The sequence below is a fragment of the Staurois parvus genome, unplaced genomic scaffold (genome assembly GCF_062004578.1).
Source record: "Staurois parvus isolate SC_StPar_1 unplaced genomic scaffold, SC_StPar_1.0 ptg001133l, whole genome shotgun sequence".
In the NCBI taxonomy this organism is placed as follows: domain Eukaryota; kingdom Metazoa; phylum Chordata; class Amphibia; order Anura; family Ranidae; genus Staurois; species Staurois parvus.
Genome location: NW_028318929.1, coordinates 3,825,902 through 3,846,612, shown reverse-complemented (window position 1 = coordinate 3,846,612; position 20,711 = coordinate 3,825,902). Strand labels below are relative to the sequence as shown.

The following is a 20,711-nucleotide window of genomic DNA, read 5'->3' as shown; positions in this document are numbered from 1 at the left end:
CTTAGCACAAGTTTTCACACTGAATGTGTTATCTGCTAATCGTTGGAATTGTGAGGGTATCCATAGAATTCTACTAAGGGTTGTGTTACTTAGTGTTTTCTATTTTTACCCAACTTTTCCCATGTGAATTATGTGTCCAATCAAAAATTCTTGTCAGTATTACCGAGTTATAGTACCTTTTTAAGTCCGGAACTCCCAGTCCACCTTTCTCTTTATTCCTACTTAAGATTTCATAACTTATTATAGGTTTTTTTTTTTTCCCTCCAAATAAATCTTAACTTTTTTTTTTTTTAATTCTAAAATATATGCTTCTGGTATTTTGATTGGTATCATTTGAAATCTATAGAATTTTTGGAACAATTATATAGATTTATACGACCTATCCATGACAGAGTTCCCCCACCTAGTTTTCTCAGTTCATCCTTAATCTCATTTAATGGATATAATTTGATCTATATAAATTCTTAGATACAGTTATTTTATACCTAGATATTTTAATTTTTTCTCTCCATACAAAGGGAAATTCCTCCTGTAATATATTTTTCTCGCTGTTAAAAATTAACCCAACTAACACATTTTAAATATAAATCTTTTAAAGTTTGACATCTCTCCATATTCCCTCAATGATTTTATTACATTTGGTAATGTTATCCTTGGGTTTTGTACACAGAACAACATCATCTGCATAAGCTGCCATCTTATGCTCTATCTGTCCTATCCTGATCCCTTTTTTATATCTGTTATTTCTTATTGTAGCCAACAAAGATTCCAGAGAGAGAACGTGCAACAGTGGAGACAAAGGACATCCCTGTCTAGTTCCATTCAGCATTCCAATGCTCTGACAATTAACCATGACTGCTGCAGAGGGTTGACTATAATTTACTTATCCATTCTCTTATTCTGGGTCCCATCCCCAATATTTCCAGCGTATCCAACATATAACCCCAATCCACTCTATCAAATGCCTTTTCTGCATCTATCGAGAGGACCACTGCCAGGATTTTCTCTCTCCTACTTTTTTGTATGAGAAACAAAGATCTTAATCCATTGTCTCTACCTCTGTTCATGGAACTAAACCTATCTGATCCATATGTATCCATTCCGGCATCAAGTCTTTTAACCAATTTGCCAGAACTTTTGCGTATAGTTTGGTATCTGTGTTCAACAAGGAAATCGGTCTATAGCTTGCACATTGAGTGTCATCCTTACCTTCCTTATGTATAAGGACTATGTAGGCTTGTAAAGATTTCCATCTCGCCTCCCAATGCATTCATATATGTGCTCAATTTGGGAACTAAAAATTCCTTTTTTTTTTTTTTTTTTTTTAATCTCACAGTAGACCCATCAGGTACAGGACTTTTCTCTGCTAAAGTACATTTTAATGCTGAATACATTTCTTCCTGCGTTTTATTGTTGCTTCCAGAGATTTTAATTGTTCCTCCCCTAATTTTGGTAGTCCCGCTTCCTTTAAATATGTCTGTTTTTGCTATTTTTCCTGTTTCCTCTTTACTATGGGGAATAATATATAGCTTATTATAATATTGTTTAAACACTTTAGCTATATCTTTAGCTAATTCACCTTTGTTGTCCCTTATTTTCTCTATATAGGTCCTGGATTTCTTTTTCCTCTGAGCCCTCATATAAATACTTTCCTGGTCTATCTCCCCATCTATATCTCTTACATACCATTTTATTAAACACTCTTATTTTCCTTCCAGAAAATTATTTAATTCCTCTTTTGTTCATAACCCTCTGCATAATCTCTTTTGTTACTCTATTTTTATGTTTCTGCTCTAACTCCCAGAGTTCCTTCAGAAGCTTTATTTATTTTTTTTCTCTCTTCTTTTTTGCTCCAATCGCTATCAGGATACCTCTGATATAGGCTTTATGAGTCTCCCACAATGTTGCCACAGACACCTCCTCCGAATCATTTTCCTTTAAAAAATTGCTTTATCTCTTTTTTAATCTTTTGATCTGTCTCTTGATCCTGTAGAAGTGTCTCGTTTTAACCTCCACAATTATCTCCTATTCAACTCATTTCCCCATAGTAATTTCATTGTGACCAGAGCATGATTCGATACTGATATCTCCTCTATTTTTACTTGAACCAGAGACTCAATGGGGTTTATTTACTAAAGCTGGAGAGTGCAAAATCAGACTCACTTCTGCATAGAAACCAATCAGCTTCCAGGTTTCATTGCCAAAGCTTCATTGAACAAGCTGAGGTTAGAAGCTGATTGGTTTCTATGCAGAAGGGAGTCTGATTTTGGAATCTCCAGCTTTAGTAAATAAACCCCAATAAGTCGATGGTCCAACAGTATATAATCCAATCTTGAATACATCTCATGTGCATGAGAATAAAAGGTATAGTCTCTGTCCTTCATGTGCTTAATTCTCCATATATCCACAAGTTGACATTGATATACCATTTTTCTTTAAAAAAAATCTAAGAGACCTACTCTCATCTCTCTGCATACGAGATGTCATATCTGAGGATCCACACAAAGATTAAAATCTCCCGCTGCAATTAAACTCCCTTTCTTAAAATCCATTAATTTCCTCAGTGTATTCTTTAGGAACTCCTCTGGTTTCTTATTTGGGCAATAAATATTTGCTAGCGTCTACTCCCAATCCTGTAATTTGCCCTTCAGGAACAAATCTCTCCCGTCCAGGTCTACCACACTGTCTTCCAAATGAAACCTGATATTTTTTGCAAAACCTATTGCCACTCCTTTGGCTCGTTTAATTGGGGAATCTGCATAGTACCATACTGGATAATATCTGGAATTTTGTTTCACATTTGCTTATTGTCCTAAATGTGTCTCCTGAAAAAAAAAACCCTTAAAATTATAAGTCATAAAATTAATCTTTTCCTTTCTTCTCCTCCCATCTCCCTCCCCCCCCCATTCTCCGTATCGTCTTTCTTTTTTTAGGTTTTCTCCAGACAAATATATTTCTTACTATTTTGCAGAGTCTAAAACAACCTACCCTTCCCCCATACCTTCCCCACACCCTTTTTAGGCAAATAATTAGCCTATGAATCATTTGTGGTCTAAGTCCCACCCTTGATTGCACTTTAGGGTGAAGCTCTTGAACATGCCCATCTCAACCCATTTATTCTCCCCCAGCGTCTCAACAGTTTAACCAAAAGGAGGGATATTTAAAAAGGAAAAAAAAAAAAAAAAACTCCTCTCCAAACATAAAGAGAAGAGAAGACAAGCAGACAACCTCTTCCTAGGGAAAAAGATAAGAGAGGAGGGCCACTGGGGGAAAAAAAAAATAAAAAATACACCCAAGGGAGGAAAGCCTCTCCTGGCACCCTCCTCTCACCCTCCCCTCCCTACATCCCCCTCTGACTTCAAGTTCTCTCCGGTCCCCCTGCCACCTCTCACTTTCTTCCTCCTCACCCCATCCAGGAATATCTATATATTGCAACTCTAGCCTCTCACAAAAATCCCTCAGTTCATAAGGAAACCTTAATTTGGCTGAACACCCATTTCTCCAATTAAACATGCTGGGGACCAGCTGTATCGAATGTTCTGCTTCCTCATTTGTTCTACTACTGGTTTCGAAGTTGTTTTTCTTAACAATGTCTCTGCAGCAAGGTCTGCAAAAAATGGTATATTTAATTCACCATATTTAATAACTGTTCTTCCTTTCATCTTCCAGATCTCTTCTTTAGCACAACAATGATGAAGTTGGACTATAATCTCTCTCGAGTTACCTTTTCTACCTTTTTGTTGAAGTCTCCTAATTCTATATACCCCATCTATTTTATACGGTTCTGCTGCATTTCTTTCCATTATTCTATCTAACATTTTCTCTGTTATTTCCCTCAAGTCTTCTCCTTGAGAGATCTCTGGGAGACCTCTTATCCTTAGGTTATTTCTTCTGAGCCTATTTTCCTGATCTTCAAATTTTTATAGCAGGTTTCTGTATTCTTTTTTCATTTCCACCATTTGTTTACCTATGGACTGAATCGCTTGGGTATGTTTACCTATTTTTTCCTCCGTCTCCTCTACTCTAGATAACACCTGCCCCAGATCTTTATGTAACTTCGTCATTTCCTGTTTTATAGATTTTTTCCAAACTTGTAAACATTCCTGCAATTTCTGATTTAGTTGGTAAATGTGTGTCCTGCTCTTCCAAGTTCTCCTGTGGACCTGTTTTCTGAGCATCTGCTTCCTCCAACTTTTGGCTAATACTAGGTAATCCCAAGGACAATCTGGAACTTTCTCCAATACTGTTTTCCAACAAACGCTTTTCCTTTGTTCCGTTTTGCCTCTCAGGAGTCTGTTTTTGCTGCCTGGGAATGTATTTTTTAATTGAACTTGACTGCAGGGCCTTTAACTCACCTCCTTTTTGTTGCCTTGTTTTTAATTTTTATTATATATCTGATAATTTAGGTACTCCAATATCCAGATATCCACTTCTCCAACCATATATTTTCCCTTCTTCTCTTCTCCTTCAACCTCTCCACCTCTATATCCTCTCCCCCGTCCCCCTCTTTCCCCCCACAGGAACTCAGGATCTTTTCAACACTTCTCTCCTTTGTATAAACCTTAAGCACTTAAGTCGAAGTTCCTCATTAGTCACACAGATGACCCCCTAAATGCAACCCCGATGATCCAGTCAATCAAACATTTGCTTCCATCACAGTCACTAAAAATCATTTAAAAAAATAATCTTCAGCCACTCTCACTCACCCAAGTTGTTCTTCCTTCACTTCAAAGGGGGGGCTGGCGTCTGACTATTCGTCCAGGAGGGGGTTGCATGTGTATATAACTCACTTTCAGTATGGCTTTGGGGGTCTATTGGTTCTGGGGCTCTTCTAGCACTAAAGTTCCCCTGAAGCCCAGAGGATAACTTTCATTTGAGGGGGGTGAGGGAGACAGAGAGGACCGCGGCAATGTGTGTCCCTGTAAGCTGTCCGGCTTCTCTTTCTCTCTGACACACCTTCTCTGCCTCGGACAAGTGTCTGCCTGGCTCCTCTGGCTTCCAGGACTCGGGACTCACCGCCTCCTCTCGTTCCCCCAGTTCCGCCCGCTGGGCCGCATCTCCCCTCCACCGAGGTCCGTGGGAGACAGACCAGCCAGAGCCGGAGACACTGCAGGTGAGTCTCCTCTGCCGACCTAGATCACCATGCTGCTGATGGGACGCTGGAGGAGCTGGGTGCTGTGAGATCTTATCTCGATCTCACGATCAGCACCATGCCCAGGCTCCTCCCCCCCAAGCCCTTAATTTTTGATACAAAACTAGTATGCAAAAAAAAAAAAAAAATGATTATTATTCTGATTTTTATCATGTGTACAGGGTTTGAAAGACCCTTTTGTATTTGGAGTGTGTGGAGGATGGGTGTTACATTCTGCGTACTCAGTTGTTGTCTACCATTCCTGAATACAAACTTGTGAAAAGTAGGGGGCTGCTATTGCTAATCTAAATATACTTGTTGCCCGGTGTCAGGAACATGAATTTAGGGCCCTCTTCCTCTCATACAATGACATATAGTTCAAAGTACTTTGGGAACACTGCGACACAAATACCTAGATGTGCGAGGCAGAATTAAACTTCTTTATTATTGATTAGGCCTTAAGTAATACATGATAACACTGCATATTTCAGGCGGTTTCCATAAAACACCGATCAGAATACAGTAAAAAGATCTCAGTAAACTATTCTAGGGCTAGTCATAACAGAATAATAACTTCTGCAATTTCTCAAGGAAAAATGGGTGCATAGATAACCGCATTTAAATGCCAAGGAAACATCTGGAATAAAATAAACCAGTCATTAGGCACAAAGCAAAAGTTAGTTAACTATTAACCCTTTCACCTGGCTTCCGTTCTGACTCTTAGTAGAACATACATTAAGCAATTTCAATGTGTTGATGGGGAAAATTCCTCCTCCAGAGCTTCTGTATTTTGACAGTGGTCTCATCCGTCAGAATACAATGATTGCTGTGGGTAGTGGTTAATTTTGGGGTGGGGATGGTTAAGACATGCTGGTTTACTGATGATCAATGGGTCGACTTTTAGAACAACCAGCATGCCCCATACATGGTTTGAAATTTTGTCTGGTCCTTGCTGAGCTGTCTGAATTTTTTTATCCATCTATTGGTCAGATTTAGTGGCCCCGGATAAGTTTTCAGATAAGCCAGTATGACGCCAGTGGTTTATTAAAATGAGAATGCAAAATCTGGTGAAGCTCGCCATAAAGATCAATCTGTTTCCAGGTTTTTTTGTCAAAGCTTAACCCCTTCACGCCTAAGGGTAAAACAAATCTAAATGCCTAAGCACAATTCTGCAACGTTGACATGTTAGTAAAACCGTACATATCGTCACAACTACTTTGTACATCCAGGCGGATTATACCTTGTTTTTTTCAGGACAAATTGGGCTTTCATTTGGTGGTAAATGGTCATGGATAGCTCCTAGTTTTTTTTATTATTAAAGGAAAACTGGGCCAAAATAGTAAAAAAAAATCATTTTTTTATATTTAACTGTGTGTTTCTTGTTACGACCATAACCTACCACCAAAGAACAACCCAAAATACATTCTCCAGTTCTTGACGATCGCAGCGATACCATATATGTGTATGTTATTTGTTGTTTGTACCCGTAGTACAGCCCAGAAACAACAGTGCGCATTTTGTTTTTGTCTTTTTTTTTTATTTTTTTTTTTACATAAAACACACTGTCACTGACATTAACACTAACTGACACTGATACCAATTTTTTTTTAAATCCTGACCTTTGACCCTGACCTTTGCCCTTGACCCTGACCTTGACCCAAACACTAACCCTGGTACTGAACTAGATCAAACCTTGATCTAGGTATTTTTCTTTATTTTTTAATATTTATTTATCTTTTTTTTTTTTTTTTTTTTACAAACTTTTTTTTTCTCTCTCTATGTCAGGAGTTCGAGAGATACAATGTATCTCTCTTCTCCATTCATAGAGAGAGAGAAAACAAGGGGGCCGGGCTGCACAGTGATTGATCACTGTGATAGCCAATCAGAGGCTATCACAGCGATCACGTGACCCGGAATCGGGAGTCCCGGGTCCCGATCGTTAGAACGGGACCCGGGGCTCTCAGTGACACCGCGGTCTTGGTGCTGGGAGCGCGCCGAGCGGCGCGCTCCCAGCACAAAGACAGGTACGCAAATATGCGGCCCCACGGAAAAAAGCCCAGGTCCGTGAGGCCGCATATTTGTGTTACGTCGGCGTCAAGGGGTTAATTAAGCAAGATTAAGTTAGAAGTTGATTGGATACCATGCACAGCTGCGTCAGATTTTGCACTCAACTTTTAGTAAATACCCTCCCCAACAGCTGTACATCAGCATAGAAAATAGCTTGCATTTTCAATTTCCTTTACACTTCATTCATACTTGTGTGACTTTAGACATCATAATCACATGACAAGTTGTACTGCATGTTTTCCAATGATAATTTTATATATGTGTGACTTAGTCGCAGCAACTTCAAGGTAGTTCATGCACTAATTTGGTCTGACTTTCATGTAACTTGAGGGCCATAGACTTCAGTGTTAACTCTCAAAATTTGCATGAAAGTCATTCCTGACTATTTTACATGCAACAGTGAGGTCTGACTTCACAGAGGGACAACACATCCAAGTTGCACCCATTCAAAGTTGTAAAAGTGTGAATGGAGCCTTAACTAACCACTGTCACTGAAAATCTCTGCAGATGGGACGCAGATGGCAATGAAAACCTGAAATAGGCTCTAACCAAAAGCCTTTTTCTTTTTTTTTTTTTTTTTTTTTTTTGCTGGAGCAAGGCATTAGTGAGAGGAATCATTGTCTGATCACTAAAGGATTGCATTTGTCCTGTGTTCGAGGCTGCCTTTGTTTTTGCAGGAGCTTGGATGAGAATGCAGGTCAAGTGCCTTTGGGGCTGTGCAGCTGTTCCTGCACAGCTGTCAGGATTTTACATGGGACTGTCTGTGTAGCTTCTGCATCCACCTCTATAGGCTGCCTGCAAGACCACCTGGACGCACGGACACAGCCCCATGTAAATATTTGACAGACATGCAGGAGAGCCTGCACAGCCATGAATGCATGCTGCCTACGGTCAGGTCCAGATGATGCTTTAACAAGAGGTATTCCCATGGGAAGATTTCTCCTCTGACAACAGTCTAGGTGGAGATTTTTACTTAACATTCCGGTCACATCAAAGCCGACTTTGAAAGCGTGAGACTTACAGTGAAGTGGCCCGATTTCCTTGAGATTTGCAAGACATCTGACACATGTCTATGCAAATTGCAGCAAAAGTAGTCAGTGTACTACGTTAGAAATCGGTGCGGCTCCGACCAAGTCCAAACCGCACCGAGATGACCGCTCTAATAGTGGACAATAGGGTGCAACTTGGCATATGATTTGCAAGTAAACTGGCATGCAAATTGCACCTGATGTGACCGGGGAGCTAAAGCCTAATATAGCTACAAAATAGGAAATGATGGTAAAGTTCCCCAATGTACACAGATGGGGTTGTTTTATGAGTGTGCAGCAGGCTCCCAGCTATTTAATAAAAGTGATTTCGGAGACTAGAGCCAGGGGATCACTTTTACAGCCCTTGCAAACCCCTGAGAATCTGTATTCATTCACCTTTATCAGAAAAATTGCAGTTTCCAATCTTTTTGTTACCTGGCACCAGGTTGTAGCAGCCAAATTTTCCATGGAGCGGTTCTTAATCACCCTTTACATCACAGTGCCCCCTTTACAGTGGAGTTCCCTTTATTTCACAGTGCTCTTTGCAGTCATGGGCCCCCCTCCCATTTCCTCTGACGTCTTATGCTGGGAAAAAATATTCTATGCAACAGACAGCATGGATTCATGAAAGACGAGTTGTCAAACAAATATGATATTTATATAAATATTATATATAAATGAATTAGGTGAGCAAATACTTGGACAGAGGGGTAGCGGTGGACGTGGTATACTTGGACAGAGGGGTGGCGGTGGACGTGGTATACTTGGACAGAGGGGTGGCGGTAAACGTGGTATACTTGGACAGAGGGGTGGCAGTGGACGTGGTGTACTTGGACAGAGGGGTGGTGGTGGACGTGGTGTACCTGGACAGAGGGGTGGCCGTGAACGTGGTATACTTGGACAGAGGGGTGGCGGTGGACGCGGTATACTTGGACAGAGGGGTGGCGGTGGACGTGGTATACTTGAACAGAGGGGTGGCGGTGGACGTGGTATACTTGGACAGAGGGGTGGCGGTGGACGTGGTATACTTGGACAGAGGGGTGACGGTGGACGTGGTATACTTGGACAGAGAGGTGGCAGTGGATGTGGTATACTTGGATTTTGCAAAAGCGTTTGACACAGTTCCCCACACACGGCTAATGTGTAAGGTAAAGTCTACAGGCTTGGAAAAATCTGTATGTAAATGGATAGAAAACTGGCTAAAAGATCGTATTCAGAGAGTAGTCGTTAATGATTCATACTCTGAATGGTCTGGGGTCATCAGTGGTGTACCCCAAGGTTCAGTGTTGGGACCCTTACTTTTTAATATATTTATAAACAATATAGGGTCTGAGATTAAATATCCCATTTCAGTCTTTGCAGATGACACCAAGCTGTGCAGTGGAATAACGTCCTTACAGGATGTCTCCAACTTACAAGCCGACCTCAATGCTCTGTGTAATTGGGCAACTATGTGGCAAAAGAGGTTTAATGTTGATAAATGTAAGGTTCTGCACTTGGGGGCTAAGAATATGCATGCATCATACATACTAGGGGGGTACAACTGGGGGAATCAATGGTGGGGAAGGATCTGGGAGTTCTGGTAGATCACAAGCTTAATAATGGCAGCAATGCCAAGCTGCGGCTTCTAAAGCGAGCAAAAGCTTCTCTGGTATTAACCACTTGCCCTCTGCTGTGTAGCAGAAGTACTACTACAGGGTGGCAGGGCTATGGAAAATTGTGTATGTATGTATGTGTAATATACACAGCAGTGAGTACACCCCTCACATTTTTACATTTTTGCACATATTTTATTGTATTCTATCTTTTCATGTGACAACACTGAAGAAATGACACTTTGCTACAATGTGACGTGGTGAGTGTACAGCTTGTATAACATGTAAATTTGCTGTCCCCTCAAAATAACTCAACACACAGCCATTAATGGCTAAACCGCTGGCAACAAAAGTGAGTACACCCCTAAGTGGAAATGTTCACTGTAAAAATGTTCAGTGTGCATGAGGACTAAGGGCTCTTTCACACTTGGCTGTTTTACCAACGCTTGCCAAACGCCCCTATAGCATTTGGCAAGTGTTGGTCCGGCGTTTGCGGATCGTTTTTTAACGCTCGGCAAACGCTCCGCAAACGCCCCATGCACGGTTTAGCGGTGGTTGCTAGGCGTTTTCCGAGTGTTAAAAAAATGCAGTTTGAATGGTGTTACCGCTCCACAAACGCCCCGCAACCGCGTCGCAACCGCACCATAGACTAGAATAGGAGGCTTCAACGCCTCCTGACTCGACCAGAGGCGTCCGTTTTGCCGCGACGCAAACGCTCCCGTTAGAACAGCACTATGTGCTGTAATGTGCAGAATTGGCAGAGGTGTTTGGGAAGCGGTAAAAACGCTTCCCAAACGCCTCTCTGCTGCCTGCACACAACGCTAGTGTGAACATAGCCTAAGAGCTGTGAAAATGTGGAATAGACTCCCTCAAGAGTTGGTTCTGGCCAGCTCAGTGGATTGCTTTAAAAAAGGCCTGGATTCTTTCTTGGATACACAGAATATAACTGGATACTAACATTTATAGGAAAGTTGATCCAGGGAATATCCGATTGCCTCTCGGGGGATCAGGAAGGAATTTGTTTTCCCTGCAGGAGCAAATGGGATCATGGTTTGGTGAGGTTTTTTGCCTTCCTCTGGATCAACTGTGAGTATAGGATAAAAAAAAGGTTTTCTTCCCTTTTATGGCTGAGCTAGATAGACTTTTTTCAGGCAGACTAAGGCTACTTTCACACTGAGGAGTTTTTGAAGTGTTTTTGTGTTTAAAAAAAAAAAAAAAAAGCCTGAAAAGCTCAAGAAAAATGCTTTCTTATGTATGTGAATGTATATCTATGTATGGTTTCACACTGAGGTGTTGCGCTTGCAGTGCGGTGTAAAAACTGCAGCATCTTTGGGGCATGTTTGGTGAGTTAAAAAAAAAAACGCACCAGAAATGCCTCTTCCAATTGAAATCATTGGAAAACACCTGAAAAGTATTTTTGGTGCAGTTTTTAAGTCACGTGTCCTATAAAAATGCTTAGAAAGCTCAGCAAAAGCATTGTAAAACGCCTATGTGTAGCTATGTCCCCCTTTCAATCTCTTCCTCCCCAGCACAGTCCTACTCTTAGCAGGGCAGAGGCATATATCAACCTTTGTGTCCTCTCGCGGGTCTTTCACCCGCTGCCAATGTCATCCTATCAGCAGGGCAGGGGGTGGGAGCTGCCCAACTTCCCAACTTTTGTTAATAAGAGGGTGATTACCCACTTGTTAGTATGAAAAGACTACTTCTCTCTGTCCAGATCTACAGCTCCAACTAGGTAATAGACCCGAGAGAGGACACAGGGTACCAAGTGGCGTGTCTGTGGTCTGGGTGTGGACCATGGTTACCTCCTGCTGTTACTAATGGGCCACGGACTTGTACCGGTCTGGGGGTTGGAGACTTCTGACTTAAAGTGCCCATTCACACTAACACGTTCCATTGCTGCAATGCATTTATATCGTGCTTTGCGTTGACAGTCAATTCATTATCAATAAACTGTAAACATAGCACAACAAATGAAAAAAACATAAATTACCCTTTTTTCAAAATGCAGAGCACCACAACGCCCGATATGTGCACTGCGGTGCATTGGGTTCTACTGTGCAAGGCGTTGGGGTGTCATGACCAATGAACTGCATGGTGCAGATGCATTGTGAGCACTTTAGTACACGTTGCTACAACACACATGTGTAGATGGTGCCAGATAGTGCCCCTGTGCTGACAAGGTCACTTTAATCACTTGCCCTCCTGAGAACTTACCCCCTTCATGACCAGGCCATTTTTTACGTTATGGCGCTGCGTTACTTTAACTGACAATTGCGCAGTCATGTAACACTACACCCAAATGAAATTTATGTCCTTTTTTTCCCACAAATTGAGCTTTCTCTTGGTGGTATTTGATCTCCTGTGCGTTTTTTTATTTTCTGTGCCATAAACAAAATAAACCAACAATTTTGAGAATAAAACAATATTTTGGACTTTTTGCTAGTAAACATGTCCAGTAAAAAAATTCAAAAAATAAAATTTTATCATAAATTTAGGCCAAAATATATTCTGCATTCCAAAAAAAATCCCAATATGTGTAAATTAATTGGCTTATGTGAATGTTATAGCGTTTACAAATGGCGGTATAGATAATGGGATTTTTTTTTTCCTACTAGTAATGGAAGTGATCAGCGACTTTTAGCGGGACTGCAGCGGACATTCTGACACTGGGGGGGAACTAACTTGGTGTCACTGACATCCCCAGTGACACCAATACAGCGATCAGTGCTAAAAAAACAGCACTGACACTGTACTAATGGCACTGGGCAGGAAGGGGTTAATGTGAGGGCGATCAAAGGGTTAACTATGTGCGGGGAGTGTTTTACTAGGGGGCGGGGGTGTTCTTCACTGTAAGCACACTGATTGGGATGGCTGTTCTGTGCACAGCCATCCAAAGCAGTGTGCCCGAGCTGACAGGGAGGAAGACTGTAAACAATCTTCCTCCCCATCGGAGATGCTCGGTAATTACTGTCCGGGACTCGGTGATTGACATCCACGCCCCCTACCCGGAAATAAAAAATCACGTTATTTTATTATATATCTGCTATAGGGCGATCCTTAAGTGGTTAAAAGGTCATTCCACTTTTGTTGGTACAAAAATAGCATATACAATTACTACACAAGTCCTATTGTAGTTCAGCCTTTTTCAATCAGGGTGCCTTGAGGTTTCTTCAGGGGTGCCTTGGCAAAATGTCTAAAAATTGCCCAAAATGTGTATACAGTGGGGCAAAAAAGTATTTAGTCAGCCACCAATTGTGCAAGTTCTCCCACTTAAAAAGATGAGAGAGGCCTGTAATTGGCATCATAGGTAGACCTCAACTATGAGAGACAAAATGAGAAAAAAAAATCCAGACAATCACATTGGCTGATTTGGAAAGAATTTATTTGCAAATTATGGTGGAAAATAAGTATTTGGTCACCTACAAACAAGCAAGATTTCTGTCTCTCACAGACCTGTACCTTCTTCTTTAAGAGGCTCCTCTGTCCTGCACTCATTACCTGTATCAATGGCACCTGTTTGAACTTGTTATCAGTATAAAAGACACCTGTCCACAACCTCAAACAGTCACACTCCAAACTCCACTGTGGTAAAGACCAAAGAGCTGTCGAAGGACACCAGAAACAAAATTTTAGACCTGCACCAGGCTGGGAAGACTGAATCTGCAATAGGCAAGCAGCTTGGTGTGAATAAATCAACTGTGGGAGCAATAATTAGAAAATGGAAGACATACAAGACCACTGATAATCTCCCTCGATCTGGGGCTCCACGCAAGATCTCACCTCGTGGGGTCAAATTGATCACAAGAACGGTAAGCAAAAATCCCAGGACCACACGGGGGGGGGGGACCTAATGAATGACCTGCAGAGAGCTGGGACCAACGTAACAAAGGCTACCATCAGTAACACACTACGCCGCCAGGGACTCAGATCCTGTAGTGCCAGACGTGTCCCCCTGCTTAAGCCAGTACATGTCCGGGCCCGTCTGAAGTTTGCTAGAGAGCATTTGGATGATCCAGAAGAGGATTGGGAGAATGTCATATGGTCAGATGAAACCAAAATAGAATTGTTTGGTAGAAACACAACTCGTCGTGTTTGGAGGAGAGAAAATGCTGAGTTGCATCTAAAGAACACCATACCTACTGTGAAGCATGGGGGTGGCAACATCATGCTTTGGGGCTGTTTCTCCGCAAAGGGACCAGGACGACTGATCCGTGTACAGGACAGAATGAATGGGGCCATGTATTGTGAGATTTTGAGTGCAAACCTCCTTCCATCAGCAAGGGCATTGCAGATGAAACGTGTCTGGGTCTTCCAACATGACAATGATCCAAAACATACCGCCCGGGCAACGAAGGAGTGGCTTTGTAAGAAGCATTTCAAGGTCCTGGAGTGGCCTAGCCAGTCTCCAGATCTCAACCCCATAGAAAACCTTTGGAGGGAGTTGAAAGTCTGTGTTGCCCAGCGACAGCCCCAAAACATCACTGCTCTAGAGGAGATCTGCATGGAGGAATGGGCCAACATACCAGCAACAGTGTGTGCCAACCTTGTGAAGACTTACAGGAAACGTTTGACCTCTGTCATTGCCAACAAAGGATATATAACAAAGTATTGAGATGAACTTTTCATATTGACCAAATACTTATTTTCCACCATAATTTGCAAATAAATTCTTTCCAAATCAGCCAATGTGATTGTCTGGATTTTTTTTCTCATTTTGTCTCTCATAGTTGAGGTCTACCTATGATGCCAATTGCAGGCCTCTCTCATCTTTTTAAGTGGGAGAACTTGCACAATTGGTGGCTGACTAAATACTTTTTTGCCCCACTGTACAAGCCAGTGGGTGGAACAATCCTGCCTTTTAGTTACACAAAGCCACAGGTTTTCATTCTGCACCATTAGAACCTTTTAGCTGCCGGCATCCTGACAACCAATGACATCACCAATTGATAAGGAGGATGTTGGTTGCCTGCACAGCATCCTAGTTTGACCCTCCCCCGCCCCTCTCCATCAATGCCGGGGTCACATTAGCTCAGTAATGGAGAAAAACTGAGGGAGAAGAGAAAGGTTGCAATACTAGTCAGTACCAGTGTGCAAAAGTGTATTTGCTTTGGAAGAATAAATCACCTCTAACGTTGGGTGTCCTACATGTATGGGTGTTGCTGCGTTAGGTAAAACTATAAAAATATTATTTTACATTTTAGAATGGGGTGCCTCAAAACTGTCCATAATTGTAGAGGGTGCCTTGACAGAAAAAGGTTGAGAAACACTGTTGTAGTTGCATGTTATTAAAAATGACCCTTCCTTTTCTATCTGCAGTGCTGTAATTTCCAATAAAATGCAATGCAATCTGGCGTCCTGGAGGCGTTCTGTAAACCATCTGTGGTGGTGTACAGGCTGCCCTCCAGAAATGTCATTTTCTACTTGTGTGATCGGCTTACTGATTTTTCAAGAAGTGTGCAGTAAGATACATGTCAGATTTTGTGCATCCCCTGGAACAAAAATGTCATTTTTGGTGAGATACTCCCAAATGCAAATCACATCTAAAAGGATGCAGACCCTGCCACTTTCCTCATTAGAACCCTGCAAGTGCAGCAGCTGATTGATAATTATAAAATCAATCCCATTCACATTTCATTTGTCACATGGACAAACAATCAGCCATTTATACAGATTAACAAAAAGTAGGAATCTGCAACAAAGTCTGTTACAATCCGTGCAATGTACATAGATCACCCAGAGGGGAATGTTTTGGGGGTGTTTTTTCCCAACAAAAGTGGAGTTACTCTTTATCGATGACTACATGTCCTACATTCTGTGCGGCATTTATAGTAGTATATAAATGCACCATAATTTCTTACAGTAAAAATGTATTGCTCCATTATTTCAGCTTTCTCCAAATGCAGTAAAAAAAAATTGTTTTTATTTTGAGTTTTAGAGGAAGCGGTTTGCATGCTGTCCTGGTGATTTCCATCAACGTAACTGATCCTGTTATGAGATGATTGTAGCCATATTAGTGTACTTGCAACAGAAACAATTGAGTGTTGTCTGATACTTTTTTATTTGCACTAACATACAATTTTTCAGGACAGGCTTTCAGGGTGTTCCTCCTTCTTCAAGGTCCAAGCAGTATGAATATTGTAAGTGCTTGGACCTTTAAGAAGGGGGTACACCCCCGAAAGCGTGTCCTGAAAAATAGTATGTTAGTGCAGTTTTTCAGGACAGGCTTTTAGGGTTTACCTCCTTCTTCAAGGTCCAAGCAGTAGAAATATTGGAAGTGCTCGGACCTTGAAGAAGGGGGTACACCCCGAAAGCTTGTCCTGAAAAATAGTATGTTAGTGCAGTTTTTCAGGACAGGCTTTTAAGGTGTACCTTCTTCTTCAAGGTCCAAATAGTACTAATATTGGAAGTGCTCAGACCTTGAAGAAGGTGGTACACCCCAAAAGCTTGTCCTGAAAAATGGTATGTTATGTTAGTGCAGTTTTTCAGGACAGGCTTTTAGGGTTTACCTCCTTCTTCAAGGTCCAAGCAGTACGAATATTGGAAGTGCTCGGACCTTGAAGAAGGGGGTACACCCCAAAAGCTTGTCCTGAAAAATAGTATGTTAGTGTAATTTTTCAGGACATGCTTTTAAGGTGTACCCCCTTCTTCAAGGTCCAAGCAGTACTAATATTGGAAGTGCTCGGACCTTGAAGAAGGGGGTACACCCCGAAAGCTTGTCCTGAAAAATAGTATGTTAGTGCAAGGTCTTGGCACTACTAATATTGGAAGTGCTCGGACCTTGAAGAAGGGGGTACACCCTGAAAGCTTGTCCTGAAAAATAGTATGTTAGTGCAATTTTTCAGGACAGGCTTTTAGGGTGTACCTCCTTCTTCAAGGTCTTGGCACTACTAATATTAGAAGTGCTTGGACCTTGAAGAAGGGGGTACACCCTGAACGCTTGTCCTGAAAAATAGTATGTTATGCTGGCCATAGACGGTTCGAAAAATCAGCCAATTTTTCATCCGAAAGATTAATCAGCCGATTTTCACCGATTAGTGGGTTAATTCGTTGGCCGGTTTTCAAATTTTTTCCACTTTTGGATTATCGGTCATGTTGGAAAATTCGTGGAAAACGACCGATTTTTGCGTCAATGATGGTCAAATCATACAATCGTTTTTACGAAAAAAATATGCGCATGAGCCGTGACCTGGAAGGAACAGAAGTTTTGCCTGTTATATGGGGTGAACTTTATGACTTGGTAGGCCGATTTTTATAATAATTGGTGGTTATGTCGGTTTAACGACCGACCGATGTTTCGTTTATCGGACGAAAAAACGTCCGGTTTTCGAGCCGTCTATGGCCTGCATTAGTGCAGATTAGAAAAGTATCACAGACAGTACTCAATTGTTCCTGTTATCAAAGAATTTAGAGAATTTCCTAATTTTAGATTATGGTCAGTTAACTGTGTGCTCCTTCCCATGTGTACTATGGCAGAGATGTAAAACTGGAATGGTCAGTGGAGATACACAAAACCCCATTGTCTAGAGACGGAGAGGTTGTCCTAAATGGCTCTCCGTAGCAGCTGCACCCTTTTTGGAATTCCGGCTATGAGGCAGATAGAGCCTAGGAAGGAGGGGGGAGACACAGAGAGAGGAAGGCAGGCCGCACCTATCAGCTCTGAAAGCACCTTTCATGCTACCTCCCACCTGGAGGAAAGGAAGCAGAGAGGGAAACAAAAGTTCAATGGAAAATTGGGGTAACAACGGTTCTGGGAATCTCAAATCCTGTGGGTAGAAGCAAAGGCTGAAGTTAATGAACATGTGTCTATGTTTCAACCAAGTCCACTATGTGACCAAAATGGAATGAAAGAGCCCAAGGACTGCAAAGACTTCAAGACGAAGGAACTGAGCCATAACTTTTCGGAGAGACGGATCTACCAAATTAAGGATCCAAGCAAGTGATTGCTGACTGTGGATGAAACCGAAAGAAGAAGAGTGAGAAGGTTAAAAGTGGAGGAAAGAAGGAATAAAAATGCTCTGAAGGTGAGAAGGGTCAACGACACCCCAAAGATTCAAGTGTGTTTTGTCGAAAGGTACGAGGAAAAAGGAAAAGGTCTCCCTCCCCGAGAAGGGTTAAAGACCAGACACGGTGAGTAGTATAGGGAAACATGGTGCATGTGTTATTAGACACACAGATCATGAAAAAAAGAAAAAAACAGTGATGTCGGAACTAGAAAATAGAAACTGAGCGTAGGACAATTTACTTAATGTGAAAATAATAGTACAAATTGAGATGACTAGTTGATATGATTCACCATCAGCCTTTCTCAACCTTTTTACCCTGGAGGAACCTTTGAAATAATTTTCAGGTCCTTGAGATGGGTCCATCAGGGGTTAATAGGAAAAATGCCCCCCTTAACATGACCATAGATTAATCGAAATTCATCTGGTTCATCAGGGACTGGTAAAACTTCAATCCATGTGTGGCCATTGCAGTTAAACAGAAGTCAATGTAATGATCATTATCTGTTCAACCACCCTGTTGGTTAAAAGCCACTCAATCAGTGGCTGCAGCTCTGATCAGGGGCGGACTGACCATTTGGAAACTTGGGCACTGCCCAAGGGCCCGGGGTCTGTAGGGGGCCCCATGAAATGCCCCTGGTTCCTTTTTTTTTATAGGCTTTTTTGAGTGTGGGCAAGGGCACTAGGGCCCCATGATCCCCTATTGCCCGGGGGCCCCATGAGTTGTCAGTCCGCCCCTGGCTCTGATCTATGTATTCTGACAGTGGGGAAGTCCACGCACTACAATAGTGTAGCAGGAAAAATTCTGCCATCTACCTCGATTGTGTGGATGGGGGAATTGGTTCAGTCTTTTTCATTCAGCCCGCAGGCTGAGCGAAAAAAACTACCATGTATGGCCAGATTTACAGTGATGGTCAGAACGCTCCCCGTACAGGTAGATAAAAAGATAACTGGTGCAGTTGTGCTCTCTGTGCTAGGTGACATAGTTAGTCTGGCTGGAAAAAGACAAAAGTCCATCCAGTTCAACCATTGATAAGAAAAAAAAAAAAAAAGTTATCCTATACGCACAGTTGATCCAGAGGAAGGCAAACAAACCCAGCAAAGCATGATCCAATTTGCTCCTACAGGGAAAAAAAATCCTTCCTGATCCCCCGAGAGGCAATCGGATATTCCCTGGATCAACTTTACCTATAAATGTTAGTATCCAGTTATATTCTGTGTACCCAAGAAAGAATCCAGGACTTTTTTAAAGTGACGATGGACCCAGCTTCATGCAGTCACCATCAAATAGGATGTCAATTAGCCACAACTCAAGGAACCCCTAGTAGTGGGGCGGCACAGTGGCTTAGTGGTTAGCACATCTGCCTGGCAGTAAATGGGTCATGGGTTTGATTCCCAACCATGGTGCCTCCTGCATGGAGTTTGCATGTTCTCCCTGTGCTTACGTGGGTTTCCTCCGGGTGCTCCAGTTTCCTCCCACACTCCAAAGACATGCTGGTAGGTTCATTGGCTCCTGTCTAAATTGTCCCTAGTATGTGTTTGTATGAATGTGAGTTAGGGACCTTAGATTGTACACCCCTTGAGGGTTAGGGACTGATGTAAATGTTCAATATATATATGTGTAAAGCTCTGTGTAAATTGACAGCGCTATATAAGTACCTGAAATAAATAACCTCTGAAGGAACCCTATAGCTCCAAGGAACCATCGTTGAGGATGGCTAGTGTATTATAAAAGCCTCCCTAAACAATGAAATCAGATAGGAGCTACGATCCCGGTGATCTGACATATTGAATCCAAAGCTGGTCATGCATTCAATGAATTTTGTCTGATTCCCGCTGAACTGGCTGAGATTCGCTCCTTAGGTTGCCCTGTTATCTACATCGATTTTTCAATTGACTTCTGTTGAAGCAGCCAGGAAGGAAATTCGTGGCCAAACTGATATTGTTCTCAACTTTTGTTGTGCCTACAGGCCCATACATGGCTCAGATTTTGGCCAATTCCTGCTGAACCTTACGAAATTTAAGCCATAAATGGCCAGTTTTATAAAGGTCGCCATAGAGTATGATTGTAGATGCAGGTACAATGTGACTGATCTCAGGCATCTATTCCGGCCAGGGTTTCCCTTAAAGTGAATTTGCGCCATGCGACTGTTCATGATTAGCCTATGAAAAAAAACTGGGGAGGTGGAATTCCGTGGGCACTGGGTTATCAGGGAAAAGACAAAATTGATGAGACAAGGATTTCCTGCCTTTCTGATCACATCTGCCCAGTCCAGCTTCAAGTGGGGTTGTTTGGTAAAGCCCTATGGACATTGGATTGTATTATCAGCTAATGCACTGGTGGTTAATTTATTAAATAAAGGGACCTCAACTTTGGTCCCAGGGGGCCACACATAGTATTTAGTACATGCAATGCTTCAGCACATTGTCCGAGACTGTTGACATACTGCAAAAATAGGCAAGAGACTGAGGCCATAGTGAAGGGGTGGCAGGAGACTAGAGACAATAGGTTGCAAGAGACAGCTGAAGACTGGGGGCCTGTTACAGGAGACTGCTAGAGATCACTGCTATTACAGCCCCTTTACAAAGGCCTGGACAATAAATACCAAAGGGTTGCAAGCTGGGTACTAGGGATCTAATGTATATGAGCTCTTCAAATCTCACTTGAGGTTTAGGATACAGCTGGGGTCTCCAAACTTTCTAATCAAAGGGCCAGTTTACTGTCCTTCAGACATTTGGGGGTCTGGATTGTGGCTAATGGGGATAAAAAATGTTGTGGATTCAGTGGGAATAATCCATGCCTCAGGCCTGGTGGTCAGTGGGAGTAAATAAATTACACATACCCTGTGGTCAGTAGGAAGAGGAATAGTACCCCATTGTTGGTGTC

General features: G+C 42.1%; 1 protein-coding gene across 2 annotated transcripts in view; it reads left to right on the top strand.

Annotated features, from left to right (window-relative positions):
- Positions 1–17,410: 17,410 nt before the first annotated feature.
- Positions 17,411–20,711, top strand: part of CUNH6orf47 (chromosome unknown C6orf47 homolog) — a 31,741-nt gene continuing 28,440 nt past the window's right edge. The window contains exon 1 of one of the 2 annotated variants that reach the window (XM_089659138.1): positions 17,411–17,845. The gene's annotated coding sequence lies outside the window, so the exon portion shown is untranslated. Of the gene's footprint in view, positions 17,952–20,711 lie in introns of both variants that reach the window. The other variant, XM_089659137.1, reaches the window with a different exon arrangement.